Consider the following 20,732-nt stretch of genomic DNA (forward strand, 5'->3'; position numbering starts at 1 on the left):
AGCCAATGGTTGTCTGTCTCTATGTGTTGGCCCTGCCATGGACTGGTGACCCGTCCAGGGTGAACCCCGCCTCTCGCCCAAAAGCCGCTGGGATAGGCTCCACCTCCCCGTGACCCTTAACAGGATAAGAGGTACAAAATGGATGGATGGATGGTTTATAAATGTGAGGTTTCCAAAGTCCACAAAAATTCCTGCCGCATTTGGAGAAAAACCCGCATTCACACAACCAATTTGAACAGTTTTACAAAAGTGCGCATCCAAATCTTAAAAATCGCAGTAAACATCAATATTTTGAGTATTGATCATTTTTCATGAAGGTGTCACACACATTCGGTGGCAATTATGAGTTCATTTTCTCTTTTAGATTTCTCTTTACCTTCATATTCAGACATTTCAGCAACCACTATAAGTAGCAGGAACTGGCACAGCGACGAACGTGGCACTATAGGCAGTACAATACATCCACAAACAGACTGACCTACGGACTCCACAATGTTATGAAATAAGACAAATATTCCTGCAGTATTTGTAATATTGCGATGGTTAACAGCTTTTTTGCACCTTTACTCTTCTTCAAGTAACTGTCAAAGTAGGTGTGTTGTCCTGTGTGGAGCCCAGCGTCATCCAACACAGGCGTCTCCCTCCACGACAAAAACACTGAGCTCAAATTAAAAAGAGGACACGAGCTGGCTGCGTGTTCCGGTCAGCGTGGCTCCCACCACTGTAGGAATCTGCTCCGGATTTATTGGTTTCAATTTCACACCTCTTCTCTTTTGATTCCTGCTGTTTCGCTCCACTCCTCCTCTCCTCTGTGTATTTTTCTCGGCTTGTCTTCTCCTCTCCAATCTGCTGCTGAGCTCCATTCCTCAAAACTCTTCTACATTCTGCCTGGTTTTCTTCCCTCATTTTCTCCTCCTCCAGTACTCTTCCTCAACGGCTTTCTTCTCTAATTACATCCCTTACTCTGACTTTATCTATAGTGCTCTGTCTTCCTGTTCTCTGGGTATTTGTCAGATAGGAAAGCTTCATTTTGAATAATAAAGGGAGGTTTGGCTCACTTTTTGTGGAGCTTTTAATCCTAAATGTACATGTTATTTCTGTCTTTCCTTTAGAAATTGATTGCATAAAAAAATGGAAACATGACAACAGTGCATCTGTGCACCGCTCTGTCTCTGCTTGACTTCATTTCCTCTTGAAAATCAAATAAAGACTCAAAATGTCAAAACTGAACATGAAGCAGGACCAAGTTACTGCTTCCTGTCTGCCGCGCATGAACACAAATGTGGATCCTTTTTTTAAATATTACCCAGTTATTAGGGTCTTTTTGAACCGTTCTTTGTCTGGCCCTCCGCCAAGAACCAGTCTGCCTTGGGTGACCCTGACAGCATAGCTCCGAGTGTCCTTCGGGCCCTGTACCCAGTGGGGGTTGGACTCTGGTTCAGTTCATAACTTTTATGAGCAGAATTTCTCGGTGCTGTCAGGTGAAGGAGGGGGTGGAGTTTGGTGGTGGGAGGATGTCGTCTCTGCTTTTTGCAGATGATGTGGTTCTCTTAGCTCCATCAAACCACGACGGCGAGCTCTTTCTGGGACAGTTCGCAGCCGAATGTGAAGCGGCTGGGATGAGAATGAGCACCTTCAAGTCTGAGGCCATGGTCCTCTGCCGGAAAAGGGTGGCCTGCCCACTCCCGGTCGGGAGGGAGGTCCTGCCTCAGGTGGAGGAGTTTAAGTATCTCAGGATCTTGTTCTCAAGTGAAGGTAGGATGGAGCGGGAGATTGACAGGCGGATTGGGGCGGCGTCGGCAGTGATGCGGGTGCTAAACCAGTCCGTTGTGGTAAAGAGGGAGCTTAGCCAAAAGGCGAAGCTCTCGATATATCAGTCAATGTACGTTCCAACCCTCACCTGTGGTCATGAGCTCTGGGTAATGACTGAAAGAACAAGATCGTGAATACAAGCGGCTGAAATGACTTGGCTCTTCTCTCCCTGAGAGACAGGGTGAGAAGCTCCGTCATTCAGGAGGGACTCAGAGTAGAGCCGCTGCCCCTCCATGTCCAGAGGAGTCAGTTGAGGTGGTTCAGGCATCTGGTGAGGAGGCCTCCTGGACGGGAGGTGTTCCAGGCATGTCTGACCAGGAGGAGGCCTCGGGGCCGACCCAGGACCCGCTGGAGGGATTATATCTCTTGGCTGACCTGGGAACACTTTGGGATTCCCCTGGAAGAGCTGGTGGAAGTGGCTGGGGAGAGGACAGTCTGGGCTTCCTTGCTGGGGCGACCTGGACCCGGAAAAGTTGAGGATGATTAATAGTGATCACGATAGCGGTCGAGGAAGGATCTGTGTGTCTGGTCGAAGCCGAGTTCCACCAATTGTGGTGGAGGGGATTCAATTCTGGGGCAGATGTGTTTAACACAGTTCACCATGGTGGAGGCATGAGCTCTAGATGTACGTGCATTTTTAATTTTGCGTCACTATTTTCATGTTTTGTGTGAGGTTGAGGTATTGAATACATGTCTCGTTGGGACATTCCAGACTTGCCAGTGTGACGTTGGAGCCTCCAGATCAGTTATAATGTTTAATATTCTGTAAGGCCTCGTCATTTTGTACCATGGGGAACCAAATGTTGGAGCACTTGTGATTTAGCAAGGTAGAAAAACTGGCTGTATATAAAAACTTTGTCATGACTGAGCAGCTGAATCTGGGTCATCTAAATGAACGCGCATGTATCCGGCTCCATTGATTCTCCACTGTTATTTCAATGTCATACGACCACCTGCTTCGGTCATGTGACTTTGCCCTCTGTTTCATTCCAACGTCAGAAAGTTCACATACTGTAGATTTTGTGCGCGTTCATTTATTAAATTTTTTTTTTTTTTTTAACTTTGGAGTCTCTAATTAAGAATTTTAGGCTGCATTTTCTGCTCTTGCAGTTGTGTCCTCCCTGTCTCCTCCCGTCTGGGCTTTGGGCTGCCCTTCCTCTGTGGCGTTGTCTGTCGTCCCACCACAGCGGCAGAATGACCCGCAGGCTGTGAATTTAAACGAGGCTGAGAGCCGGGCAGGCCTGGGCCGCACCCGACCATATGGCTGTGTCTGTGATAGGAGGGAGCGATGGAGGAACGGGGCAAGGATGAAGGGGTAGCAGGGGGAGGGGAAGAAGAGGAGGAGGAGGAGGAGGAGGGGGAGGAGGAGGAGGAGGAGGAGGAGGAAAGCTTACTTGGCAGAACAAGAAAGAACAAAAGGGGTCTAGAACTGGGAACTCTCCAATGGCTGGGAAAAAAAAAAGAAAGGAGGCATAAATGTGGCCCTGCACCTGGAAGAAGGGCAACGAGAGAGAAACACAGAGGCACTTGATAGAAACAAATCATTTGCCATTAATCTGGAGGAGGATGCAAGGAAGATTGTTCACAGGTGTGGAACGAGCACCAGCTCACCTGGCAACGAGAGAAGCGCTCGCAGGAAGGAGAGAGCATCACTTGAGTTTCTTAATCAAGAGCAATTTGTGGTTCCATCTCATGACTGCACGGAGTAAAAATCACCTGTTGAGACTGGTTGAACTCTTCAACACTGGCAAGAAAGCGTAAAACTCTCCTCCTGGTTAAAAAAAAATGTTTATGACATTTCATTTACATTCCAGTGAGAATGCCTTCTATGGCAGTTTGGAGTCCTGGTTGTCAGGAACTAACGAGTTTGAAACAGAGCCCCAGAGGGAATACGTCTCAGTGGATGAATACAAAAACGTCAAAGACCACAAACGTCTCGTGGCAAAGTATTAATACTCAAACTGAGCGCAGGAGTTATAATAATGAGAGGTGGAGAAGGTGACACTGATGTGAACCCCGGGGGGGCTCCATGGGTCTGGGGGCATGTTCCCTGGGAGAACAATTTTAGATATCAGCTCTGAATGGTGCATTTTAGCATGAGGATGTACAGTAAATCACACTACAGCTGTGCTTTAATCACACAAGACTCACATCATTCAACCCTTTTTGACTTCCAAAAAGATTATTACAGCATCACGTTGAAATAATTACACTATTGTTGTATCATTATGCATTACATCGTCGTTACCAGGTTGCTACACAATTGATATCACACCACAGCTGATAATAACATTTTATTTCCAGCAGGTTACCTTTAACCTACATATTGCAATTAGAGATGAGAAAAGAAAGAAAAGAGTTCTGGTTAGCTGTTATAGTCAAATGTGTTATCACTTTATTAGTCAAACTTTATTTTGGCAGCTAATTACCATCTTTCATTAATTTCAGTGTAATATTACCCATTTACTCACTTATTGCCTATTAATTACCTATGTATTACCTGCTCATTACCCTACTGTTACCATGTTATTACTGAGCTGCCATGTACAGCGCTAACAAGATCTGAAGTTGTTTCCAGTTTGTGTGTGTGTGTGTGTGTGTGTGTGTGTGTGTGTGTGTGTGTGTGGGGGGGGTTATCACACAGGCACTATCAGCCATTTTTTCCTGAACGTCAAATCAATTCATCTCATGTTCCTCAACAATCTGAAAGCATTTGTTTTTATTTATGTTGTGGGTATAACACTATTAGTGTTGCTAAAATACCACCGGTAACGGTAATGCTAAGCTAACGGCACCATAGAAAAACCCTAAAGTTGCCACTTGCGCCAGCTAACATTCACTAAATCAAAATAACTACTACAAGGGGGCAGGCTGGACCACTAACACGCGTACCTTGCAGTGTTTGGTTCGTGTTGAGTGCTTAGAGGTGAAGAGAGAGAGAGAGAGAGAGAGACGGAGGGCTGGACAGACAAAAAGTTCCTACTCAGGGTGAAGAAGGAGGACGTTTTTCAGAAGCACAAAAATAGAGATTGAAAGATTAATAGACACGCAGTGGTGAGTCGAGAGGAAAGGATACATAGAGGAGCAGAGGCAGGGAGGGAAGAGAGAGACAGGAGAATAGAGGAGAGGACGGGGGGGGGGGCAAGACACTCTGGTCTGGTGCAGGGCCGGCTGTGGAAGCTGGTGCTCGTCTCTGCGGACCCAAGGGTGCAGACGGACAGAGGGAGGGAGACGGGGAAACAGAGATCAATTCTGTCAGAACTGGGTTCATACCCCCGGGGCCACAGAACTGGGCTGGCCTGGGGAGAGAGAGAGAGAAAGAGAGTCAGAGGAGGAGCGGAGGGGACGAGGGGCTATTTATATCATTCTATTCTGGACTTTAATGCCCCACAGAAAGAGAAAGGAGAGTATACGTGAGCAAAAAGTTGCAGAGACATTATCTGGTCTCAGATCTGTACGTGCACAAGTATCTGCATATTTGCATGTAGTCAATAAAGATTTGCCAGTAAAAGGACACAAGCGGAGCTCACAGTCCTTTTGACATTGTGGGGGGGAGGGGGGTTGAGGGGGATGTGTGTGTGTGTGTGTGAGGGGGGGGGGACATAGAGCCGAGAGAGAGCAACAGAAGCAAGACGGAGACAAAGACAACCCTGCCTTGTCCCCAGCACCCAGGGAAATCTCCAACTCCAAGGTTAATTAAGCACTGGAAATAAGATCAAGAAGCTTTCCCTTTCCGACTCATTAACCAATTACAACGCTTCTTCAAAACAGTTCATCTCAGAGTGCAGAATAATTGTCTGCCAATGCAGATCAAAAATCAAATCACGCAATCGACGTCGACTCGCCGCGATGACGGCCACGGGCAGGTGTCCGAAGACGTGATGAAGATGATGTCAAACTACTTGTTGTCACGTGTCTTTGAACTAAGTGGGATTAGTTAACTCAACAACACAGCCGTCAAATCTGCTCTCAGATCAAATCGGATAATTCCAGCAATCAGTGGTGAACTCAGCAAGTGCAAGATGTCGAGAGGACAAAGAAGTTTCCGTGTAAACTCGAAGGGCAAACCCCCCCCCCCCCAGGCTGCCGGACGGAGACGGTTTCCGTGTGACGGAGCTGCTCCCAACAACAACAGCAGCAAGTGTCAACAAAAGCCACCCGCTTGTTTTGGCTTGATTCTGCTGAGACGACTCACCAGGCAAGTCCGATTTCACTTCCATCTTTCTAAAGTGCTCGATTCTATCCCCCCTCCACCCCACAAAAATGGAAGTTTGTGCCTTTTTTATAACTCATCTCTGTCTTTTCACTCCAAATCCCAAAATGCTGTCGACCCTACAAGCCGATTCTGAATTTGGTTGCACGAAATTCAAGCTGTGAATACAATTTATGCTTTATTTGAGTTTACAATAACCAGCAATTGCAATTCGAAATGAATTGATCCATTAGAAGTTACTGCCAAAAGCTCAGAGGTCAGCTGAGTCATATCAAGAATCTCGGATACTAATACATTTAAATAAATGAGTAAGTTGGCTTGGTAATGCAGTACTTTGAGGCCAACGGCAGCAGTTTCTGACCCCAGATCAGCTGTGACAGTCACACAGCCACAGGGCCTTTTACCAACTGCACCACTGACAAGGTCACTGCCAGGAATTACTCTATACAGGCGCGTAGATCAAGGCTCCAGAGTCTGAACGTCACGTGTTACAAACCCACATCAACTCGACGGGATCGCTTACGCAGGAAATCTGTGTTTACTCCAGGTCAGCGTTGTGGTACTAAAACTAGTAAAGCAAGGGCATGAATAAAGCTCTCGAACCAATTAGCTCTCAGTTTAACCCCTGACATGTAGCTTTATTCTGTTATTGTTTGTTGTTGTCTACGGAACTCTGGCCCTCACTCGCTCTCTGTCTCTCTCTTTGGTCCAACCCAGCTGGTCGAGGCAGATGGCCACCCCCTTGCTCCATTTTTCTGACTGTTAAAGGAAGTTGTTCACTGCCGTGGTGCTTCCTCACAGGGAATCGTTGGGTCTAAATTAATTTAGTGCGAGACCTGCTCTACTTAAGAAGCGTCGTGGGAGAACTCCACAGACTTTGCACAGTGGCAGAGTGATTGGGCCAGAAAGAAAAAAAAATGAAGAGTCGGATACACTTGGTGCTCTAAACTGACTGGCGGGACAGCGAAGCCCACGCCACGGCTCGTGAGCTTGTTGCGTTTGCCTTATTTGATATTGATAGACGAAGCTTGTACCAGAGTTGATGTACAGGTGAAGCCACAATACCGGAAATACCCTCGTGAACTTGAGCGTCACACCTGAGGGGTTCAGGTTCATGTCATCGTTATTAAAAGGCCTACTTTGACACAAAAATGATTTATTTTCTGATTACTGGTTCTGGGTAACATATTAGCGACCTGCTGTGCGTGTTATCTATAATTTAACTGCTTTCACAGGAGCTCAACTCTGTTAATGCCCTCCAAAACGGAGAGACAAAGTCAAAGTACAGCGGTGGGAAATGTGGCACACGTCCTGCCGTCTTTGCCCTTCTGTCACACCGTGGTGCCCAGTGATAAGCAACCACATGGTCTCTCAGGTCATGGAGTAGTGGTCTGGCAAGATGTTTCCACTTTGAAAAAAAAATCATAAAAACAAGTTGTCAGATCCACAGACAAATCCCATCATCAGTTGATCACTTTTGTCTTTTCACTGAAACACACTGATCACGCAACTCCAGGAATCCCCCCTGGATGCTGCGGTGGAGGTACAATCACGTGTTACATGTTCCTCTGGCGCTGATCATGGAGGATCGGGTCATCTTTAGCTAACAACTGAACGAAACCTGATAATTGCCGTTATCCTGCTCGTGCAGCGGGTCAGTGTTTCCTCTGGAACTCAAATTGCAGGAGGCTAAGAATCGAATCTCTCTGCGTAACCTCTGCCGCCAAGCCTGGTTCCTCTCCACGACAGCTGTGATCATCGCCTCTGTGTGTCCTCGCCCCCCCTTGCACACAGACCTTTGCCGGCGCTCCCGTTTCCTCTGTGCTGCTGTGTGTTACATCTGTCGTTTTCTTGGAAGCAATCATATAACTTTCTTTGTTCCACGTTCCTGTTAAGAGCACGGCATGACATTTTGGCAAACTGAGGAGAAAAGTAATCAGGCGAGACGACGCGGAGCCTCTTTGCTCTCGCTGTACACAAAACGGCCGCTCTCAGTGTTTCCTCTCCCATTCAGGGGCAGCTGGGGAAAGCCTCCCCCCGTCTGTAGGGAATCCCTTGGAAGCATCAGTGAATGAAGGATGCCACCTCTGTCTGCAGTTACAGCTGCACATAAGACGTGATCATGAAATAACGTGTGTGGTCAGCAGTGTTGGGAGTACTGCAGTACTACATAACAGGTCACTCCATAAGTTTTTTCAGTAATCTGGCTTATTTTCAAAGTCAGTAACTTGTTGCTGTGTCTGTCACCTGACTTGGCGCTTTGAAATCTGAAAGGCTTCAGTTAGCTTCGCTATTACAAGCATTTCTCTGTACAGAAATGTTGTGTGCATGATGTCAGTGGGTTTTTGCTCCGGTCACATGATCAGGGTCACCAGGGCTACATTCATGGCGGCTGAAGCAGCAGAGTAGGTTCCATGTAAAAGAGGCAAGGCTTCAAAAGTGCAGTACTTTACGAAAGTACTACAGTGTATGTGTGTTGTTGTTTTTTTGTGTTAAACCAAATAACAGTAACTCAAATTATACTTCCCCCTGAATGCAGTAACTTTCTAAGTTACTTGTTGGGAGCAGTAACTAGTAACTCATTTTCAGTAACTTACCCAACACTGGTGGTTGCTGACTTTAGCTACTTGAACCTTACTTTTCTAGAATGTTTCTTGATCATTTTTTTTTAAATTATCTTATTTTTTCAAAATGTGGCAATATGAGAGCTAAACGCTTCAAGGAAGCAATAACAGTACTGAGTATATACTAGTGAGCACGCTAACTAGCTCGCTAGCAAGCGAGCTAATTACTGCACAAGACAAGGGATCCCTGCACGCTAGCTAAAGCTGCAAATGTAGCAACAGCAACTTGCTCTATTGGAATGCCTTCGTCTTCAATTCATGCGGAGACTTTGGGTGTTTAGTAAATCAGTAACGGACCATTTTAGGGAGGCACGCTGAAGTAGAATTGAGATGTATTTGAAAGCAGGTCTACACGCAAATCATACAAAAACCTGGACAAAGAATTCCACCAGTCAATGGCCAGTATTCCCAGAGGTCCACAAACTCACACACACAAGCCAAAACCTTATTATTTAGAGAATATGTTCGCTTTTACTGATTCTGTTGGAGTGGGCGGATTCAAATTCGACAAGAGCGAGTTTTAGAGAAAAAATAATCAGTTTCTTCACGTTCTCACACTGTCAGGAATGATAACGAATAGCTTGGTAACCTCTTGGCTACATAGAGTTTTATGTCAGAATAAAGTAATTTTGTTTCCACTGTATAATATTTAGGAAACCTCCCTGTAGTACTGCTTGTGACACATAGAATAAATGGAATGTTTCACAATGACTTATATTATATAAGCTCATTTAACAATGAGTTTGCCAAACATGATTTATAGATTCTAAATGTGCGAGAACGGAGAGAAGGACTGTTCGGAGCTTCATATTGTTATTCAAATTACTCTTAAAAAAAGCTATGCATGAGTAAAACAGGATGTGAATTTAAATTTTTTAAAAAAGTAAAGGGCAAAAGACAGACTAGATAAATTCACTGCCATCTCTCCTCCGCACCTCTCTGCTGTTGTTCATTTGTCTCAATTAGTCAGCATCCTTTCAGGTTTTCCCTCCTCTCTCCGCCTCTTTCTTCATCGATTTAGTGTTAATTTTCAAGTGGAGCGGCATACATTTTTTATGTTACTAAAACACAATCCCAGAAAGAAAAAAAAAAACAACAATAGAAATGGGCTTGATAAGATTCGGGGTTCGCAGTCCAAATATCTACATTTCTCATGACAGAGATTCGTAGGGAGCTAAAAAAACCAGCTGCTGAAATATGAATGGTCTTCCTCTCCCAGGGTCACGGATTGAAATGTGACGTGATCCAGCTGTTTTACTTTGACAGCTAAAGGTAGAACTCATAGATCTAACAGTTTTTTTTTGGCAACAATTAAAAAAAAATGCACTTGAGTAATCACTGAAAATTGTTGTAGTTTTCTCTCTCTCTCTCTCTCTCTCTCTCTCCATCTTTCTTTTTCTTCTCTTTAATTAAAAACAGAAGCAGCAGCAGCTGGGTGGTCAACTGTTGTCCTTCACATCCCACTGACCAGCTCACACTGATCACCGCACATTACTTTATCAAGGCTTGACGCGCACACACACACACACTCATACAGATGGAGAGTGTAACCTCACATTTGCATCCAGTAGGCATAATAACAGGGTAAAAAATACACGCGACAGCTCAGACGAGGATGCTACAAACCACAAGATTTAAGCCCTATAAGGTCAAATACTATTCCATTCTATATGAAATTATCTAATATTTCGTCTGCAAGATTTGCTTGTTTATGTTCAGCTTCTGGTTTTCGGTGAGTATCATAACACTTTTCTTAAAGCTGTTACAATCAGCAGTCCAACACGTGATGTCGACGTGTTTGTTCGCAGCACCAAACCCAAAGACTTGCTTCAGTCCCAGCACTTGCCTCAGGCACCGGCGGCAGACGGAGAGGGTTCGCAAAACCGTAGTTCCAGGACTGAAAAAAACCTGCAAAATCCTTCCGCCAGTAAGGAAGGAAAGAATTTACAACACTGTTTTTGCATTTCGAAGCATCACATTGCAAGCGCTCATGATTTGAGACAACCCTTTTTTTTTTTTTTTGTAAAATAAAATTGCTTGAGTCAGGTTTTGCCTGAGTAATCAAGGTGTGATGTTGCAGATCTTCAGCTCCAACGACTGACCAGCTGTTTCAGCTTCTGGCGTCTTCGCGGATACACGTGTCCGATACTAGTTGGTCATAAAAGTTACAACATTCCCAAATGAAAGACATTCCTCGGCAGCACTGATGACTTCTTGTAGTCGACGGCCAAAACGACCTATAGTGATGTTGCTTGTACCGCCATCTTCTGGCAAAAACATACATTGCGTAACCCAGGTTACTCCCATCGATCCAGTTTAAGAAGCTTAGTTTGCATTCTCTATTTTTTTTCTTTTGCATTGTACATTCCTGAAGTTCGCTTACAAAAAATTGCGAGAATGCGAAGGGCTATCACACCCAGTGAAATCTGGTTCGTTGTTTAATGGTTTATTCCAGCCAGCACCGACAGGTACCAGTGATTTCTGGTTCGTTGTTTAATGGTTTATTCCAGCCAGCACCGACAGGTACCAGTGAATCCTGGTTCGTTGTTTAATGGTTTATTCCAGCCAGCACCGACAGGTACCAGTGATTTCTGGTTCGTTGTTTAATGGTTTATTCCAGCCAGCACCGACAGGTACCAGTGAATCCTGGTTCGTTGTTTAATGGTTTATTCCAGCCAGCACCAACAGGTACTGATGTGTGTTCATCTGCAAAAACATGGAAAGATGCCAATAAAAAGAAAGAAGTATTCATACATATCTTTGTGTCTTTTTTAACTCACTTTTTTACTGGTTTACATTTTTATCACAGTGTATTTTTTTAGTATCAAACCTGAAAACTCCTTTTTTGCTGCTGCAACACTAAATTTCCCTCTAATACCGCAGTACCTGAGCTCATCTTAAATTAAATACTAAAACATACATGAACAGCACATACTGTATGTACATCTGTGTGGTTTCCACTTCAAAAGATCACATTTGTCACTTTGCCTTTTCAAACTGACTGATTTCAACAGGCGTCACTACACCAACGTTATCACGGTAATGAAGATAAACATATTTCGACAACCCCCTGCAGTTTATTCGTATTCCCTCCCCCGACAGGTCATCGCTGTCCCTCCAGCGAGGACTGAGTTATTGTTTGTGCGTGTTTGAATGTGGTACTGTTCATCAACATTCCCGCTCTCTGTCTGTGTGTTCCCCACGCAAGCTTTTGTGTGTGTGTTTTAGTGTGAAACTGATGTCTTGCTCGGTTGTCACACCACCCGAGTTCAAACGTGACCTTTAATGTCTCCGCTGAATGAAGCACCTGGAGAGAAGAGCCAGTCAGGGAGCGGCGCAGATTCAATCAGCCTGTGGTCAGAGAGGATCCGCCTCTCGCACACAATCATCATCAAACTGTTCCACACTGTTGTGTGTGTGTGTGTGTGTGTGTATGATCGTGTAAGAAAAGATGCAACGGCAACAACTCAAGGAGCGTGTATCTTTACGATTCCCAGCACTCTTGGAAATGTCCTTGAGGTGTTTTCATTCATAATGCAACGGCAACGCAATCATGACCTGCACGTTTCACTGCAAAGCCTAAAAAACCTTGAGAAAATCTTCAGCTGCTGTTGTCAGTTAATATCGACAGAATGACATGAGAACATGTGAAGTGAACATGAAGCCCATTATACCAGAGGAATAGGACATTAAAACCATATCAGGGAAAAACGATGTCTCTTATTAAGAATTGGATGTTAGCGCATCCAAGGGCCTCCATCAAAGGCCAGTGGGGTTTATAGACTCCATCTTGGATTAATGCTTAAAATAATCTCAGCTCATCTTGATATGAACGCTGCTTTTCTGATTTTGAAAGCGTACAGGCAAAGGTAAGAAGCACGGAACTGAAGTTGTACGTGCAGGACCGACGCCAACATAATGAGCTTCACGCTGTTTCTGTTTTAAGATGACATTTTATATCCACCATGACGTCCGCAGGCTCGCTTAGTCACTCAGCCGCTTTTAAGACACAATCCTGTAAAATTCACAAGTGTGGTATTTATTGATGGCTTTAATGTCATGGAACAAAGCGTTAAAAGCTTGTGTCAATTTATTTGAAGCATTTAAACAAAAGAGGCTACGGTTAAAAACTACAGGATGTTATAAAAGCACCTAATTGCTCTTTATTATTCTGAGATTTGCTCCACTTTGGTCCTTAGAGGCGCCCTCACAAGTGTATTTAAGGAGAGATCAAGGGTCAGAGGGACCCGGAGCCCCTGCACCGCCACATCTGGATGCCTCACCTCTTCTTTGAGCGGTACTTCCTCCTCTCCTGATTGCTCTGCCTGCACCGTATGAATAAAAGTACCCGAAGAATATTCCATTACTGCAGGGAGTCAGTGTGATTGTGAAGAGCTTTCCGAGACGGAGGCACCATAATAAGATATTCTGACATTTTGTGCACTCTCTTTAAGACTATTTTTTATCAAAGTTACGGTCAAGCTGTCAACAACTCGTCAAGAGACGATGAAGACATGAAGCTAAATTCACGTTTTCGGACGCGTTGATCCAATAATCGCCTGATGACCCGTCTCCTTGACAATAATTCTACAAATACCATCAACTAATGGAACTATCCTGCTAGAAACAGTAAAGATCAAGTACTGTGCTGCGGCATTTAGAAGCAGATCGAACAGTTGAGGATACTGCTGACAAATACAGGACTTTAAAATCCGAAGCCTATGAATAGAAATGAATGTCTCTGTGCTGTAAATGTCACAAACACTGTTGTCTTCACTCAAACGGGCCTCATCCACAAAATGCTCTTCAGCACAAAGCTGTTATTGCAAAGGCTCATTTTAATCTTATAGACAGGAAGCAAAGCCCGATGAGTAATTTGTAACACAGCAGATGTCAGGTATAGAAATACCCATCAGGCTTTGCTTCTTGTCTATAAAAAACAAAAAAGGGGGGGGGGGCGTACGAACAAATTTGCACCAAAGAAATTTGATGAAAGAACAAAGTCAATGTGGTAAAAATACCACCAGTCCGATAAATGTAGTTCACGCAGACCGGGACGTGATGGTGAATCACCGGGTTCCAGGAGGTCACGGCGGAACATCTGGATTGAAACACAGAACCCGAAGGAGAAAGTTTGTTTTATTGCCACGAGCCTCAGTCTTGTGTGCTCATCTCATCGCTGCCCCTCTCCCCGCCGCGTCCTCCCGGTTCTAATCCCTGTTATCTATTTGATTGACCAAACCTTTTAATCACATAGCTATCTAGAGGATGGAAATAGCAGTGGCTAGATAATTAGCTGCTAGATAATGGATGCCTTCTTTTCTCTCTCTCTCTCTCTCTCTCTCCAGCAGCCTCCCTCTCCTCCCTCATTCAATGGTCATTCCTGAAACAAGTTTATAGTTAATTGACTATTCATCACAAGCCATCTGATGCCGGCTGAGTTGCTTTCGCCAACCGTTTTATGTCCCCGCATACAGATGTACAATCCCACAAAGGTAGGAATTAGCCAGCGCGCTCACAGCGTGAATATAAATCACAAACACAAAGATGCACACAGTTGAATCCAGACGTGTATTAGCATACGCGCCCCCCTCCCCCATGGAAGAGCTCATCAACATTCAGAGTGACAGCACACACTCATTTAACCAGTTTAGACTTTGATTACGCGGTAAACAAACGGAGGCGAATCATCAACGAAGCGGCGTCGCAGGGCTACGGGTGAAAGGCGCTTGACCCTTGACACACTTCACCTACCGCCACGATGGACGCGTTATCAGGGTTCCATCAGGAAAACCTGCGGAGGCGACAACAAAAATGAGCGTGCGCACATCCTGAACTCCACTCCGTGCTTCATGTTGGATTACATCACTGATAAATTAAAATAAAAAACAATATTATTTTGGAATTGGTTGGATAAATCGTACGTTTATGAAGAAGATTTTTAAATAAGGGCTTGTGGACGACTCCTTTTTCAGGCTCCCGTCAGCGAATGACTTGATGAAACTAAATGAAATCTACAGATTTAACTGACAAAACAGAGACTACATTGCTTTAATGAAATCGGAATAATTTCCATTTCAAGAAAAAAAAAAAAAACCCCAATCAAACGAAAACAGAACCAGCTGACGAGAAACATAGAAAAAAACGGGATGTTCAGTAATCGTCGTCCCACCTTCATGCTGATGGAGGGTTGCCTAAAGGTTTTTAGTCCACTACATGCTTCAAAACAGTTGAAGTCAATGGAGATCAACTTTCAAACGTAAACGGCAGGACGCCATGCTTTTACTGCGGTGAAAAAAGATGGCGTCAGTGGCGTGTGTTGACGGAACGCTCAAACTTCCATCGGCACGGGGGTGGATAAGCGATGGCTGAATTTTCATTTTTGGGTGACTCATCCCTTTAAGTCTCACCGCAAAGAAGGAAACTGAAGCTCAGGCTTACAGACGTCTAGACCAATGAAAGGCGTCCCTCCACCGTCCAGGTGAGCCGGTGGCCTGAGCCGGCGTCTTTTACCTACAAGCCTTAGTTGCTTATTTTGTCTTCACACCATCCAACATGGTGTGCGTGTATGTGTGTGTGTGTGTGTGCGTGTGCGCGCACTGCAATTTACACCTTCACTCTAACTTTGACCAGGTGTTCATAAATTAAGTTCTGCCACATTAGGAGGGGTCTTTGGTCCCCATGAGAACCAGGGGTCCTGATAAGGTGAGTGTTTATATCAGAAAAGGTCTCCAACAGATAACAAAAACCAAGTACACACACACACACACACACACACACACACACACACTCACACCACCACTTAGGTCTCACACGCACTACAGATTATAATGACATCCACATGCATGCTTTAATTGGCTAATGCATATTTTAATTTGGTTTAATTGGCATTTTGTACTGATTTATTCGCTTTAATCTGTTGCTGTGTCATAAATCTTCCTCTCAGCTGAGGACCTGACTTGGTGAGCCAGGTCATGACAAATGGGGGCTCGGCCTGGACTCCAGGAACTCTCAAAGCACAGAATCCCATCGTACCTCTGAGCGGGGTCATGGCACAAGCTCTAATTTCACCTTGGTGGGACTTCTATTATTTTCCACAGACATTCGACTGTTCTTAGCCGGAGCGCGGCGGCGTGACGGGTGCATGCAGTGAATCCTTGATGGGTGAATCAGTTTCAAACCTCAGTTTGTTGAGTTGTGTGACATTCAGAAAAACACCCCCAGGAGGAGCATCTCCAAGCTTTTATTGGTCCACAATTTGGTGCTTTATCCTCTATTGCAGAGACCATTTCTAGCAAATAAAATAAATAGATTAAAAACACGGACAGGAACGAATTACTATAATAAATAATTCTGACTCAAACGTCACATTTCCTTCAAAGCACGAGGCTAAATTGTGAAAGAATTATGAGAAAAATCAAAGCCTCTAATTTTCTTTTTTTTTTTAAATCCTCCACTTTTTAAAAAAAATAAGCACTTGAATAAGGGTCACTTTTATCTGAAAGTTTAATTTTTAGATGAAGAGAAAGAGAAAGAAAGAAACACATTTTTTAAAAATTTCAAAATTAATTTGATATTTGTATTTATTGCTTGGGGGTTTCTTCTCATTTCAGTGAGGTTACTTTGATTTTACGCCATAAAAAAAATAAACCACAGTTACCGGGCTGATGGGTTGCAAGCCCCCGAGACAACCGGCTCATCCATCCTGCTCCTCCGCCCAACAAAAGTGCTCTTAAGTCGGCCAGGTGTGGCGCCACAGACCCTGTGGAGAACCACAACATCTGCCTGCTGCAACTCCGTGTTTCTGGAACTTCTTACTCGCTTGTTTTTGGCCCTAAACAAGAGCAGTCTTCTCTCAGGAACAGCGCCCTCTAGCTTTACAAACCTGAAAGTGGATGGAATGTTCTTATTAAATTAGATAAGGTTTCCTTGATTTAAAACTGAGCCACGGCAGGCTGCTCTACCTCAACCACCCTCCTCCGCTGAAGGCTTCGGTTCACCCACAGTGCACTTTTACAACAGAGCAGCTTCTGACACCCGATGTTTCTAAAGACAATCTGGGACTCTTTTTTTTTTCCTATTTTTTTTTTGTACTGTAGACTTGAATAATAAATCATTCGCTCAAAGCTCCATAAAACAGCTCTGTCTACAGAGAACTCTTTTCTCATCATGGGGCCAAAGTAATGCCCAGAGATCCTTCATCAAGACCCAGCGCACATTCACATTCCTTCCCCCAATTAAAATGGGAGACAGTGGAAAGCTCCGGGATAAATTGCCTCCTAATCATGCAGGTGGGCTGTGAGGACTCTGGGCATCAGAAGGATTTAGATCATTCCATTTATTACCAGGTTGATTTAATCAGCACTGCCCACTGATTTGATGAATTGCTCTAATAAGTCACTTGGTGAAATGTTAATCTTTGGGGTGAGACTCCAAAAAGTCTTTCAATACTGCAACAAAGATAAATAATCATGGGCATTAAAAGTGAAAGCAGGGAAGCCCTGTTTATGAGATGAGGTGTGAACAAAGTGGAGATCTCAGTCATTGGTGGTTTAATTGGGTGGTGTCACCTGAAAATGTAAGCAAACAGCTCGCCGAGGTGTCATTTAAAAGCAAAACGTGTCTTTTTTCTGCTTGTTTTAATCATGTCGATTTAACATCTTTTTTCAAAACACAAGAATGTGTGTGTGTGTGTGGGGGGGGGGGGGGGAGAGTGGCATTTAATCACTGTCGAGAACAAACAAAAGGAATAAACTACACATAGGAGCGCCGCTGTCGTTTCAGCTTCAGCGGGGCCGGTCCCTTCAGAAACACACCCAGACAGGAGCTCGTTAACTTGCCTCCATCATCCACTTTATTACCACACAAGAGCTACGGAGCCCATTCCAGGCTTTTATGCTCCAAATACTCTTTTTCTCATGCCTAATTTACACATACAGATGATTAATGAAACAGTAGTTGTTGTCATATGGGCTCCGTGTGTGTGTGTGTGTGTGTGTGTGTGTGTGTGTGTGTGTGTGTGTGTGTGTGTGCATGTGGAAAGATGTGAGATGCTCTGGCACTAACACAACCCACAGACTGCGGTGAGTAGTCATGCAGAGAGAAAGTACTGTGGGTTGGTGGAGGTCTGTCCCATCTGTCTCCCTCAAGAGCACCACACACACACACACACACACACACACACACACACACACACACACACACACAGTTAGGACATTAAATCTATAGTGAACAGCTTAACCCAAAACTTAACCAAACCAGTAATTATATAGTGCTACATCAGAACACACATCCTTCCCCTTATATCTTTGTGAGGACCTTCACATGCTCTGAGTTGATCAAACACACACACAAACACACACACTTGCAACTATAAAACCTCACAAATTTAATCCAATGTGACAAATGGACATTTTACTACATATTTATCTTTTTTAAAACCTTTTTATATTGTGTGTTTCATACTTCTGTCTATTAACTGCTGTTTCACTCCTGACCACCCACGTGTGCTGCTGTCGACTTCCCGTTCACTGGACTGACACAGGACGATCATATCTTATCTAATCTCTAGCGACTGAAAGCCTAAACCTGACCTCAAACCTGACCGTAAGCTAATTCTAAACCAGGACCTAAAACCAAGTCCACACCTTAAAGCAGCTGTCATGTTCCCACCCCGTTGGTCAAAGCCACACGATGGTCCTCACTATGTAACAAGAACACGCAAACACAGATTCATGCGTCCATCCCTCCACACACACAATATTATTGCTACTAGCCGCCTCATGCTAACCCTACCTTCACCATCATCGTGGCAGTGTATTGATGCAGAAAGGCCGGTGAGTCTTGCAGTGAGACTGCGGAACCGACAAGAGGAATACCAGGTACACATGCAAGCGGAGTAGCTATTACTATACTCACGGGGACCTGGTATTGACATCTGTTTAAGTTCATGCACGGTTACACGAGGACTCACTTCCAAATGAATCAAATCCATGAAATCAGAAAGGTTAAGGTGAGAGAAATGGTGACTGCCAGGCAGAAACTTTAAGAATAAGGCTCTCAGATCCAGCTCTGATGAAAAAAAAACAACAATAATAATAACAAACACGCACACACACCCGTTTTCTTTCCAAATCAATATCTGTTTTTATCTATTATTCACTTTTTTTTTTCCCTTAGAGCCAAATTACGTGACAGGCTGTCGGAATTCTTTATTTGATGTCATTTTTTTGTTCTCTTTAGCAAATATAATTGGAGTCAGAGCCTTTATTTACGGTAATTAATTATGCATGTGCTCTTTCTCTTTGATACAATTCCTTCCGTCCATGTTTGCACACATGGGAGTTGTTTAGATTTGTTATTTGTCCTAGTTAATCAGACTGATGAGAGACTTTGTGGGATTATTGTTACTTTTAACTAAACCGACATAATGAGTGTGTGTGCGTGCGTGCGTGTGTGTGTGTGTGTGTGTGCAGATGACAGCTCTGCAAAGATTTTGGAAAATTCATGTATCAACAGTTATTTTCTCTTCCAATTTGGTTAATACCAGAGTTAAAAGAGCAATTACAGCAAGCTGAAATATATCTACTTTAAGATCATGTAGAAAGTAAATATCTCTTAAACCAGCTGGAGTACGTTCATTTTTAACTTTTTTTTTTTTTTTTTTTTTTTTGCTGATTACTTGTTCAGAACCAACTGTGTCAGCTCAAGTAAATATTAATTAAATCCAATATTTGATTTGTTCTCAAAAGCCAAGAAGTTTAATTGACATTGATTGACCTCAGTCTGTTGCACTTGTTGCAACATTTCCTTAAAAAAAAGAAAGAAAGAAAGAAATTGATTTGTTGTACACCGAGTGCAAAACAGTCAGACATTCAATTTCTTATTTTAATTGGGCTTCAACGCTGCAGCTATGTTATTCATTAAAAAAAAAAAAAAAGAAAGAAAGAAGGGAAATAAAGTTCAGACTCGGCCAGTATTTCACAGTGGAGTGCACACACCCCACTCACTCCAGTGACTGCTCACTGGTTGGCTTCCATCTTTGGATTGCGTCATGTCATCATTGAAGAAATACGTATCATAGGAACACATGCCCTTTGGAATCAAATTTATCTTAAAAAAAACGTTGGAGGACGTGGAGGAAAGGATGGTACCGTGGAATGCATTTCAGCTTCTTTCTCTTTTTTTTTCTTTCTCCAAATGGAGCACGGCTGAGGAGAAGAAGAAAAAAAAAAACCTGCATTTATTATTATCGTGTCTCATTAATAATTAGCTTGAATATCACAGTCGTAAAACATTTCATTAGGCGCTCTTCATGTCAGGCCTTTTGTGGGGCTCGCAAGTCAAAAAATAGCTCATCATTTTAATCTGCTCTCAAAAAAGCCATGTTATTGTTCACTCGTTACCTATTTTGATGGGTTTCATAAATGTTTAAGCAACTAAAAGTACTGAAGAGCCTGGGAATAAGTGCTGTAACTGTTTTAGATCCTCATTCCCTGAACAACCACTAGCCTGACTTCATAGACTCTGTTTCATCCCAAACATTCAGGCTAGCAATGCTAATTTTACTTTTAATAGCCTGATACCCATTAAACCACAGACTAAAGGATTCATTTTTTTGTACTGGCATGATATGGGAGGCATCTAAAGACTAGCAGACGAGTGCCAGAGTTTAGCCATTTTTTTTTTAACGAGCCGTCCAGCTTGTCTTGCTAGCTAGCTTGTCTTGCTAGCTAGCTTGTCTTGCTAGCTAGCTTGTCTTGCTAGCTAGCTTGTCTCGCTCAAGCTAGCTTGTCTCGCTCAAGCTAGCTTGTCTCTCATTCCCCCTCGTTGTAGGGATTTTCAACATGTTTGACGCTCTTTTAGCTCTTGTAACAGGCTTGCTCTTTGAATCCCTTACCTGCTAGCATACTGGTTAGCGTATCGATGTGCCATTGCTGTGACATCATCATTGGCAACAAATCCTCCATGGCTAACATCCCTGAATCCAAATCAAACTAAAGAGAAGCATCGTACAGTTCAGATGTGACTGGGTTGCTTTTGAGACTGAGTTTAGTGTGTATGCTAGGGTTGCCAACTGTCCC

The 20,732-nt window shown here is 43.7% G+C and overlaps 1 long non-coding RNA gene across 4 annotated transcripts in view; it reads right to left on the reverse strand.

The window, feature by feature from the left end:
* Nucleotides 1–4,265: 4,265 nt before the first annotated feature.
* LOC147262366 (uncharacterized) overlaps nt 4,266–20,732 on the reverse strand; it is a 136,250-nt gene continuing 119,783 nt past the window's right edge. The window contains exon 5 of one of the 4 annotated variants that reach the window (XR_015112539.1): nt 4,266–5,111. This is a non-coding gene — a long non-coding RNA (uncharacterized LOC147262366). Of the gene's footprint in view, nt 5,112–11,194; nt 11,356–16,470; nt 16,535–19,549; nt 19,860–20,732 lie in introns of those variants that run through there. The other 3 variants (XR_015112540.1, XR_015112543.1, XR_015112541.1) reach the window with 3 other exon arrangements.

Source organism: Aulostomus chinensis, chromosome 4 (genome assembly GCF_037954235.1).
Source record: "Aulostomus chinensis isolate RoL2024-O1b breed Wild chromosome 4, RoL_Achi_v1.0, whole genome shotgun sequence".
Lineage (NCBI taxonomy): Eukaryota > Metazoa > Chordata > Actinopteri > Syngnathiformes > Aulostomidae > Aulostomus > Aulostomus chinensis.